The sequence below is a fragment of the Eschrichtius robustus genome, chromosome 5 (assembly GCF_028021215.1).
Source record: "Eschrichtius robustus isolate mEscRob2 chromosome 5, mEscRob2.pri, whole genome shotgun sequence".
NCBI classification, from domain to species: domain Eukaryota; kingdom Metazoa; phylum Chordata; class Mammalia; order Artiodactyla; family Eschrichtiidae; genus Eschrichtius; species Eschrichtius robustus.
The window spans coordinates 72,735,078-72,747,464 of record NC_090828.1 but is presented as its reverse complement, the minus strand read 5'-3'; the positions used below and the strand labels follow the sequence as shown (position 1 = coordinate 72,747,464).

The 12,387-nt window shown below is 39.1% G+C and overlaps 1 protein-coding gene across 3 annotated transcripts in view; it reads right to left on the bottom strand.

Moving 5' to 3' along the window:
- WDSUB1 (WD repeat, sterile alpha motif and U-box domain containing 1) overlaps positions 1-421 on the bottom strand; it is a 74,053-nt gene extending 73,632 nt beyond the window's left edge. The window contains exon 1 of one of the 3 annotated variants that reach the window (XM_068545054.1): positions 257-421. The gene's annotated coding sequence lies outside the window, so the exon portion shown is untranslated. The remainder of the gene's footprint in view (positions 1-256) is intronic. The other 2 variants (XM_068545055.1, XM_068545056.1) reach the window with 2 other exon arrangements.
- Positions 422-12,387: the final 11,966 nt, after the last annotated feature.

Here is a 12,387-nt window from a genome sequence, read left to right as displayed (position 1 = left end):
CGGCGGGGAGCAGGGCCTTCCGGGGCGCGGACACCGGCGCTCGGATTGGGGGGAGGGGTGGAAGCCAGCTGGGGCTTTCACGCCCCGCCGGGAGGCGCCGCCCGGCTCCCAAACCGAGGCCGCAAAACCGTGCATCGCTCTGTTCAAGGTCTCAGCAGGTCCCTGTCGCGCGCTTAGACCGGACGCCGAGAAACGGAGGGTTTAGACACCTCGAGCGGGGAAGCTCGGGGGGCTGACCCCAGTCAAGGTCCCCCACCTGCCTCCTTCGCTGTTAAACTGGCCCATGGGCACCGCCCCTTTCACCTCGAAGACCCACGACGCCCGGGATCAGCGTTCAGGTGCCGGCTAGTGGCGCAGGGCACGTGACGCGCAGGTGAGGCGGGCGGGGTCGACGCCGGCGGACGTCCTAAGGCAAAAGGAAGGCCCCGCCCCCCCGGGAAGCGGCCTGCGCCGCGGCGCATGCGCGCCCTTCCGCCTTCTGATGACGAGGATTTTAAAACCTGGCTCTAGGATTGAAATGAGTCCGGACTGGGGAAGAATCTTTAGTTGAAAGTTTTTTCTGGTTGCGGAAGCTGAGCTTTCAAGGTCTAGCGAGTGCCTGAAATGTGATTTTAAAGGGGGCATTATATAATGCCCCCTTTAACTCTCCAGTTACTACAGCTCAAAGTTTTTGAGCCTCCTTCCTCTGCTGTATTTCTTTATCCTGCTCTGCCTATTCTGTGACCTCCCTGATTGGTCTTTTCTGTTTCGGCCAGCTCTGACCTCAGTGGTTCATGACTTCTGCCATCGCCTTTGTGCTCAGGTTACCCAAATCTGTCTTTCCAGGACAGGCTGCTGGAAAGGATATCCAGGATATCCTGCTATCACCTGAACCCGATGTGCATTTCTTCTAGCGTTTCCGAGCGCCTCCTAAGCTCACATGGAGCTTACACCGTGGTTTCCACGTGTAATTGATTACGAAGTGGTTTTGCCAGTCCCTTTTGAGATTAAAAAATTGACCAGAAAAAAGTTCCTAGGCATGCTAACACTTAGGAACTAAGTGCACGTCACAGTATTGAACCATGTTCAGATTAAAATCAAAGGTACAAAGAGTTTTCTTCAGCGAGGAAACATTAAAAAATTACCAACCTGAGGAAACCAAAGTCACATATTTGAAGAGTAATAACCTAAAATACTCAAATTTAAACATGAAATTGAAATCGCTGGAGAAGATTTGTAATGAAAAAGACAAAGGGAAAAGAGATCAAAATTCATGATTTTGAGATGCTCCTGTGATTTTTAAATTGATTAACGAGTGCATTATGACTGACACTATGAAACCTGATTACAGGCCAAAGTACTACCAAAACAGTATTTTTCTAAAAGTAACTTTTTGATTGTATAAATAATAGAGATCTCTCTAGGAAATATAGAAACTATAAGTAAGAAAAATAACTAATAATCACACCACTCAAAAATAAGCCACTCAGATATAACATTTACTTTCAGTCTTTCATGAATAATAATATCAATAATTTTACAAAAAGACCTGCAAACTACCTTTTTCAACTTAAACTTGTATCCTGAGCATTTTCCATGTCTAAAATTTCTCAGTAGTGTAACTACTGTTTCTGCTTAATGGTCCACAGCCCCAGAAACATACCATAATTTACTTAACATTTTCCCAGTTGTTTCAATATTTTTGTGCTTATTATAGATAATACTGGATTCAGTGACATTGTACATAAATATTTACTTTAATGAAATTTGCTAAGGAAATTGTTAGAAAGAAATGAAATTACTGGGCATAAGGGTGTAAATAGTCTTAATAAATATTGCCATATTGCTTTTCAGAGAGGCTGTATGGTTTCACCTCTCAGCAACATATGGTGGTGCCTGTCTCCCCACATTCTTGACAGACTTGAGTAATTTTTTTAAAATTTTCACTAATTTGATGGGTAAGATTGGTTATAATATTCTTCAAGTAAAATATGTAAAAGAAACCCCTGACTACACAGGCCAGTAATTTAGCATGGAGATCTCAAGCCCTGTATGGTCAGTTTTGCAGGACAGGCAGTTTCAAAGAGGGAAGCTTTATTGTAGCTGGTCTCTAGTCTGTGAATTTCCAATTTGGGAGATGTTAATTAAAATATCTTGGCAATATATTAGAGAAACATTTTAAGAATTTATAGAGATCTTTGACCACATGAGTGAACTGGTTATCTTATTACACAGGACAGAGTGTCAAATAGTTGGAACTTTGACTTGGAACATTAAAGATTTGAATATTTTATACATTTTTTGCTCTAATTATGTAACTATGGTCAATAATTAATCCTGTTTTATCATTAATTTCTAGTTTTGTTCCTTGTAATAATGCTTCTTGGGGAATATAGAAAACAATTTTAAGTGGTATGTTTAAAGGAAAACTAACTTTTCAGTTAAATAATAAGCAATACATGCTCTCCAAATACAATCCAGTGGGAACAGAATAGGTGTGAATCAGTTAGTGAGTCAATGATTATTCAAATGTTTAGTTGAGAGTAACCAAGAACTCAAAGGAGAGAGAGAGATGATAGGCACTCAAGTAATTAGAAAAGGTGGGTGTAGGAATGGGTTCTAAACAGGCTTGAAGTGTGGGCCAACTGAGGGATGAGCTTGGGAAATACCCCGTTTCACAGTAAATACTCAGGAATGCATTTGGGTTGTTCTGCTTTGCAGGCAAATAAGGCCAGAGTTTCCAGAACAATCAGGCAAGGTAGAGCACAAGATGTAAAAAACTCCCTGGAAGTGTTCAGTTTGCAAAAAATGTATCAAGCTCAATATATATAATACATGCATTTGTGTGTAGTGTATATTAAACTTCAAAAAAAGTTTCTAAAAATATCCATGAGAATGGTCCAGGGATTCCCTCATACTGATGCAATCATTCACTTTCCACACCTGGTATTATCCACAGCGCTACCTCCCAGTAGAGAGGAAGCTGTAACTGGGTGCAGGCTGTGTTATCTTCTGCATTATGGAATAGTCTCTGAATTCCCCTTATCCTTTGCCATTAAATAGACTTTACACCCTCTAACTGGCCGTGTTTCCATTAATCCACCCATAGTCCTGGATGCCAACCAAGTAATAAGAGTTCGCTAGAGTTCTTTAAGTTGGTGTTTCATACAGATAGAAGAAAGACCCAGGGGCTGCCAAATGAGGATGAGGAAGGCTCACAATGGGCACAGTGAGAGCTGCCTGATGATAGAAAACATACATGTAGCTAAAAATAAGCAGACAAGAAAGAAATGTGATGACACTTGGTATCTGTACATGCTAAAGAAATTTTGCAGTTCCATCTATGCCTTTTCTTCCTCTTTGGTACAAGAAACATTCTTCTTGTTTATGGATTTTTAAATTCCAATTTCCTATAATTAAAATTTTTCTTTTCCTATTTCTTCTGTCTCATCTTCTCAAATTCTTTATTTTCCAGTATCTTATTACTAATGCTCCACAAGAGAATTCAAGATTTAAAATACAGTTTTGAAAAAGAAACCCACATTTTTACTTTCAGATTCCTGGTTTTTTATAACATAAGAATATAATAGACGTTGTATAATCAAATTCACTTGATAATAGCCGAACTTACAGAATTATTATTAATTCAATCTCTTTGTCATAGGTCTATTTAGATATTCTCTTTCTTATTGAGTCAGTTGCAGTACTTTGTATCTTCTAGGAATTTGTCCATTATCACCCAAGTTATCTACTTGGTCCATAGTATTCACTTAAAGTCCGTTTTTGTTTCTGCAATGTCCCCTCTTTCATTCCTGACTTTAGTAGTTAGTCTTCCCTCTTTTTTCTCAGTTGGTTCAGCTAAAGCTTTGTCAATTTTGTTGATCTTTTCAAAGAACCAATTTTTGGTTTAATTAATTTTTTCTATTCCCTCTTTTATTAATTTCTTCTCTAATCATTATTTCCTTCCTCCTGCTTGCTTAATGCTTTGTTTGGTCTTCTTTTTCTATTGGAAGGTTAGGTTACTGATTTATGATTTTTTTTTTCCATGTAGGATTTACAGCTATAAATATCCCTCTAACCACTGCTTTGGCTGAAGCCCTGTAATTCCTTGTATTAATAAAATCTACCAATCTTTTTTAGGTCGATCACAATTTGGGTCTCAATAATAGCATAAAGCATTGTCCACACAAATCCATATCAGCCCAAAGTTTCACTGGGTCAAAATGCACTCCAGCCCCTCCACTTTCTTATTGGTTTTGTGTTTTTCATCATGAGGTTTCTCGAAAGCAGTGTCTCCCCTTTGAACCTAAGGTAAAATATATTAGCAGTCTTTCCTGACCTTGACACATTACTACAGTTCAATCTACTTACTTTGCCAAGACCCTCTTAATCTTTTATCACACTTTCTTCAATTGTGCATTTTAGTTCTTTTCCAGGACCCCTTCATAAGTGATGGGATCTAGAGAGGTAAGATATTAAGCCCTACTGGGCCTATTATTTTCCTTCTAATCCAATGGTTTAATAGCCAGTCTGCATCAGGATAGCCTAGGATATGAGGCAATTACAATGAACCCTAATATCTTAGTGACTTAAAATAAGGTTTATTTCTTGTTTATGCTATGTGTCCATTGTAAATTGGTAGGGAATTATGTTCAACATAGTTAATCGGAGACCTGGGCTAACAGAACATGAGTCATTTTGAGCATTAATAGTAGCTGTGCCAGAGGGAGAAGAGAGAAATTAAGTACTTGGCCAACAAGATGCACATGATAATTATATCCAGCTCTCTTTGGCCAGAACTAGCTTGTCAAATGGCCTCACTCAACCACAAGGAGTATAGGAAATACAATTCCATCATGTGCCCAGGAAGATAAGTCTTTGATTTTATGGTATTAATGACTATACCAGATGATAGGTACTGTCCTCTTAGAAAGGAAATGAGATCAAACCTAGAGTCCCCCTTGAAAGGGAATGAGATCAAAGTTAGAGACCAGAGGAAAGCAATCTGGAGAATTACAAAGAAGTTTTACTTTGTACCAGATAATCCATTCTTTTTGACCTATTTAGTTCACCTGGGACGTCTTAGGTCTTTTTTATTATAGACATGAGCCTCTTTAACACGTCCCAGGAAGCAGCTGTATGCTATCAGAACATTACTAGGCTTCAAGATATGATTATAAAGTAATATGACCTCATATTTCATGAAATATAATCCAACATATACGTGCAATAAGAGCTATCCTTTTCAAAGCAATCATTTTGGAAATTCAAACATTTATTCCAGCATAGCTGCTACCTAAAAGATATTTAGAACCTGGATTTTGGCATTGCTTTCAGAGAGTATAGCTCATTCTTTTAAGTATCTTCCTTGATGGGAAGGCTTTATTGACAAAGTTTTATTGGGTGCCATTAATATGTCAGACGTTATACTAGATACTGGGTGTTAAAAAAATGTGTAAGACACAATCTCTTGAGAAGCTGTGTCAGGTGAGAGTGGGAGATACACAGCCCATAATAGCAATACCCTTAGTTATGGGAGAATATGAATTCTAGCTGCTCACAGGAAATTTGAGTGGAGGAGTAAGAAAGCCAATTAAATCCATACACAATGGACAATTATCTCTTGTCATAAAATAAGAGCATGTCGATAAACACATGACTCATGAAATGTGCAGAATTCCAATCAGATGGCTAGAAATAATTTTAAATAGGCAGAACTGGAAAATGTGATAATCAAGAAAGCTGAGATATTTCAGTTTCTCAGGAACAAAAAATGGGGATAAGCATCATGGAACAGAGAAAAAGGGGAGTTTGAGGGGTAAAATATGCTGTTTTGTATGTATTGTCCAGCAAAGAACCCCAGAAGTTGTCAGATAGAGAGAGACTCCATTGTGGTTTGCTGTGTTGTGGAGAAGGGCTGATTCGCCTGCCCTTACCACGCCTGGATAAAACACTCCCAAGTGTATCTCATTCTCATTGTGTTGAGTCTATATGCTCACCTAGTATATTTCAGATAATTTAGTCTCTTTCTTAGATATCATGACACTGGAAACCTGGACACGGTACTTTAGCTAGTTGAATGGAATCTTTCCCATTATAATTTAGTTGATATTCTGGTTTATGCTTTATTTAGCGTGATTGGTGCACATCGGCAACCTCCTAAGTCTGATCAACTTTGGAGGTTGTGATAACATCACGTCCAGGCCTAAAAGAGAGTAGGTAAGTCACCAGACGCTATTGTATTTTACTAACCACCCATCTCTCCTTAGTGTCTTCATAGCTTAGTGATAACAGCATGGCTTGGGGCCAGTTGACTGTGAGTTTGAATCCTAGCCCTGACAACTAACCAGCTATGTAACCAAACATTTATAAGCCTTGGGTTCCTCATATGTCATATCTCATAGGACTGTTCTGAAGATTAAACAAAACGCTGCACATGCAGTATTTAGCCTAGTGTTGTATACATATTAATATCACTTTCTCTGTGCAACTGTAATAGATAGGTGTGAGATCTCTGGGCAATGCAAGCACAAAGAAATTATTCTTTGAAGGGCCATCAAGAAGCTCAACTTTTACTGGTGGGAGCAGGCATGCATATATAATTTGTTATGATATGATGTGATAATGGCTCTGATAGTAACAAAATTCTGTAAGAGTAAAAAGTAACTGCCACCTGGGGGTGGAGGGTGGGAAGGAGAATAGAGGAAGGCGCAAATTATAGAATCTAGCAGGTGGTGGGTAGGCATACGTTGTGTTCTGGAGTTATTTTGTGGGATGAGTAGCCAATGTAGGGAAGAGGGGATGGGGTTATGACAGGACAAAAGACTAAGAATAGGCTGAGGCTAAGTCTGAAGAGCCTTTAATGCTACACAAATACCTTTTTAGCAAGGGACTGACAGAATCAGATCTGGGTTCAAGATGGCAGAGTGGTGGACAAAAGGAAGATGACTAGACTGATTTCAAAACTTATTACAACAATGGAAAAAACCATTGGGAAAGACGAGAGAGCCCAGAAATAAATCCTTGCGTATATGGTCAAATGATTTTCAACAAGGGTGTTGAGACCATTAAATGGAGAAAGGAGTTTTTTCAACAAATGGTATGGCAAAAGCTGGACATCCACATGCAAAATAATGAAGTTGGACATTTACTTTATACCATGTACAAAAATTAAGTCAAAATGGATCGAAAACCTAACTGTAAGAGCGAAAACTATTAGAAGAAAACACAGGGGGAATGATTTATGACTTGGATTCGCAATGATTTCTTGCATAGGACACCAAAAACATAGACAAAAGAAAAAAACAGACAAATTGGACTACATCAAAATTAAAAATTCCTGTGCATCAAAGGATATAATCAATCAACAGAGTGAAAAGGCACCCCATGGAACGGAAGAAACTGTTTGTAAATCATATATCTGATAAGGGTTGTTAATATTTAGAATATATAAAAAAAACAACTCCTGTAACTCAACAACAACAAAAAACAAACAACTTGATTTTAAAATGGGCAAAGGACTTGAATAGACACTTCTCCAAAGAAGATGTGCAAAAGGGCAACAAGCAAGTGAAAAGATACCTATCACTAACCATCAGGGAAATGCAAATCAAAACCACAGTGAGCTACCACATCATACCTGTTAGGATGGCTACTATCAAAAAACAAAAATAAACAACAAAACAAGTGTTGACAAAGACGTGGAGAAATTGAAAACTTGTGTACTGTTGGAGGGAATGTAAAATGGTACAGCTGCTGTGGAAATCATTACGGTGGTTCCTTAAAAAATAAAAAATAGAATTACCATCTGATCCAGCAATTCCATTTCTGGGTATAAGCCCAAAAGAATTGAAAGCAGGGTCATGAAGAGATATTTGTACACCCATGTTCATAGCAGCATTATTCACAATAGCTGTAGAGTGGAAGCAACCCAAATGACCATCAACAGATGAATACATAAACAAAATGTGGTCTATACACATACGATGATATTATTATTCAGCCTTAAAAAGAAAGGTAATTCTGATACGTGGTACAACATGGATGAATCTTGAAGACACGTTAAGTGAAATAAGTCAGATAAAAAAAAGACAAAAAGTAGGGCTTCCCTGGTGGCGCAGTGGTTGAGAGTCTGCCTGCCAATGCAGGGGACACGGGTTCGAGCCCTGGTCTGGGAAGATCCCACATGCCACGGAGCAACTGGGCCCGTGAGCCACAATTACTGAGCCTGCGCGTCTGGAGCCTGTGCTCCGCAACAAGAGAGGCCGCGATAGTGAGAGGCCCGCACACCGCGATGAAGAGTGGCCCCCGCTTGCCACAACTAGAGAAAGCCCTCGCACAGAAGCGAAGACCCAACACAGCCATAAATAAATAAATAAATTAAAAAAAAAAAAAAAAAAAGACAAAAAGTAGAATGGTGGTTGCCAGGGGCTGGGGGAAGGAGGAGTTACTGTGTAATGGATATAGAGTCTCAGTTCTGGAATGGATAGTGGTGATAGATGTGTAAAAATATGGATCTACTGAACACCACTGAACTGTACACTTAAAAATGATTAAGATGGCAAATTTTATGTCATGTATATTTAACCACAATTTTTTTAAAAAGGGAGGATGGCTAGAAAAAATGAGATACTGGTACTTAGCAAATGATGAGGCCTAAACTAGTATAGCGGCAGAGGGAATGGAAAATTGGAGATAAAGGTACACCATAGGAATTTTAGAGGAAGACTCTTCAGGATGTCATGGAGAGATGGGTAAAATGAGAAGTCCAAAGGAATTCTGAGGTTTCCTACCATGGGCGGCTAGATGTATGTCGATTCTGTTAACCGTGGTATGGAATACAGGGGAAAGAGCAAGTGTGAAAAGTAGGAAGACAATGAGATCATTTTTAGATTGTTGAGGTTGTGTTATGTGTCATGTCCTAAGAGAGTCTGAGGTCAGAAGAAGAATATAGTGTGTATTTATTGATACAGGAATCATCAATGATAAGTAAGCCTGAGGTTTTCCAACTTCTAGGCAGACTCTGAATGTTATAACTAGGGGTTTTATGCTATTTTTAATGACCCAAATAGTCTCAAGTGAATGGCACGTGTGCCTGTAATTATGGTGTACAAGGTATGATTTTTTTAAATGCCATTGCTTTGTAAATAAAACTCTTCAAGCATTGCGACATGGAAATAACAACAATAACAGTTGTACATAATAGTGAAAAGATTGGGAACCACTACAGAGGGAATACTTGAATCTATATGAAGATGAGTAAGGAATGTAACTTTTATTCCAAGTTTACATAAGGCATCAATCTGTTATATTCAAAGCTGGGTTACCCCATATTATAAAATGAAGTACCTTTCCACTTGTCTTTCATATAATATGACTCCTAACTTACCTTAAGGATTTAGAGTTATTTTATGCCATCATAGCACCAGTCCCATAATGAAAAACATCAACACCTAAGGATGAACTGCGATGAAAATCCTCTACCTGTGGAGGATACTGCATCACATGCTGTAAAGTGCTGAGTTAATCAAAATAATGGGTAAGATAATCAAATTAAGACTGTAGCACATCCAGATACTAAATCTTTAGCCAGGGTAATTGTAAGGCTAGCTTCATTTCTTACTCTTATTTCAGGAATTAGTCTTGTGCTGTAGTCTAATGTCTAAAAACATTTGTTTCATATATTTGGTTCAGTTGCCTGATTGCTTACAGCAGGAGGCTAAAGATAATTCCAGTTCCTTCCTCATGCACAGAAGTGAACTTAGTGTTCAATATTCTTTTTAGATTTTGATTCCAAAGCAATGCAACTATTTCTAGATCAACTAGAATGTATTCATCTCTTAAAAATTACCATCTTGTTTTTAATTCCATAATACTACCAATACTCAAATTAGTTTTGGAGTATTTTGGTGAGCAAATGCACTCAAATAATATTCAGAGTAATCAAGAAAATCAGTCTTATCATGTTCTGAGGAATTTTATTTGAAGGCCAAAGACCTTCCCAACTGAAGCTTACTAAGTTTGCTGCCAATGTGTAAATTACTCGACCTTTTTGGTATTGGTTTTGTCATCTGTAAAATGGGCTATATCCTGGCCTATATGAATGGGGCCCTCTGGAATTGTGCAGCATGTAGCCTGAATTGCTGCAAAGCAGTAGCCCAGGCTATATTAAGATGCTTTCATCTGAAACAAAATATTCAAATCAAAATTGCTGATGCAATAAATTATCTCACCTAGCAAAATGTTCAGAGGTAGTATGGCTCTAAGATTAATTTGATGGCTCATGTCATCAAGAACCCAAGTCCTTTCCATCTCCCTCACTTCCCCCATCTTCAGCATTACTGTTACCATCTCTCAGGTTTGTCTCTGCATAGCTGAATGATGGTTGCAGTAGCTCCAAGCATCATGGCCTCCCATAACCATCTCCAAAGACCAAAAGGGACAGAAATTCTCCTCTGAACAATTCCCCAGAAGACTTCTCTCATATGTCACTGCCCAGGATTGTATCACATGCTCATTCTTTAAGCAATCACTTTCAACAGGAATGGAATTACCATGATTGGCTTACTAATTAAAAGATTTATCCTCCTGGGGCTAAAAAAGTGCCCACTTTCCCATGAAGTTTATGGCCAACCAACATCTACAGAGTGGATGGAAGGAAGAAGACAAGACAGCCAGCTACTGAACAGGCAATTAAAGTGTCTTCCACGTGAAAAATACCTATACAATAAAAAGCTATTTAACTTAAGTGAAATAATAGATGTGAAAGTAATCCACAACTCAATTATTATGTAAATGTTATGCCTCAACCTTTAATCTTTAAATGGCATCATTCAGTATATTCACCAGTTATATTTACCAGCTAAATTTACCATACTTGGTTTGTGACTTTTTAAATGTTAGAAAAAAGCACATTTTTTTGCGGAGATATTATGATCTATAGGTAAGGAAGATGACAAAGATGTTAGTCTTCCCAAATTCTACCAACCAGAGAAAAAAAGCACTGTTAATGTTTTATACATCCCTGCAGAAAGAAAGCACTAACATTTTAGTATATGCATCCCTGCAAAGTTTGCCCCATGCTAAGTGCATTAAATATATTTTAACAGAATTACTATACATACTATACTATAACCAGACTTTTCACTTAATTTACCAATATTAATATAGATTTTCATGATAATTTTTAATGGCTGAATAGAATCAGCCTTTGTTTTTTTTTTTAAATTTTTTAAATTTTATTTATTTTTGGCTGTGTTGGGTCTTCGTTTCTGTGCAAGGGCTTTCTCTAGTTGCGGCAAGCGGGGGCCACTCTTCATCGCGGTGCACGGGCCTCTCACTATCGTGGCCTCTCTTGTTGGGAGCACAGGCTCCAGACGTGCAGGCTCAGTAGTTGTGGCTCACGGGCCCAGTTGCTCCGCGGCATGTGGGATCTTCCCAGACCAGGGCTCGAACCCGTGTCCCCTGCATTGGCAGGCAGAGCCTCAACCACTGCGCCACCAGGGAAGCCCCAGCCTTTGTTTTTAAACAGTCACTTCTATATTCAAAAGAATTGAGATTTGCTATAATGAGGATATTCAGAAAAGCAATATTGAAGAAGAGTTGTAAACATAATTGAAGAATTAGAGGAATCACTAGATGAGAACATACCTTTCAAGGCCTTCCGCTGTCTCCATACAAACCTGCCATGTAAATGTCTTGTTAGCCTTTGGTGATGTAATGACCTTGCTGAGCTTTCCTTTCATCTCAGTGCAAGGTTTATTCCCAACTGGCTATAAGCCTTAGGTCTCTTTCATTCACTACTGAATCCCTCTTCAAGATTCAACCACATTCTTTGGTATCCATTACCATGATTATTAGGGCTATTTTTTAATTTTCATTTTTTAATTTATTTAATAAACTTATTTATTTTTGGCTGCATTGGGTCTTCGTTGCTGCACGTGGGCTATCTCTAGTTGCGGCGAGCGGGGGCTACTCTTCACTGGGGCGCGTGGGCCTCTCACTGTGGTGGCTTCTCTTGTTGCGGAGCACGGGCTCTGGGCACGCTAGCTTCAGTAGTTGTGGCACACGGGCTCAGCAGTTGTGGCTCGCGGGCTCTAGAGTGCAGTCTCAGTAGTTGTGGCGCACGGGCCCAGTTGCTCCGCGGCATGTGGGATCCTCCCAGAGCAGGGCTCGAACCCGTGTCCCCTGCACGGGCAGGCAGATTCTCAACCACTGCGCCAGCAGGGAAGTCCCACGGCTATTTTTTATTAAAGGACATGGTAAGGAGTTTGTTCAGGGAGAATAAGGGCACTCTTAGAAGTCCAGCTTGATACTTAAATTTTTTTTTTTAATTTCAAGAATGAACTACATACAACTTATAGTATACCTCACAATGCTTTTATTTAGTCATCCAAGTGAGAACAACCC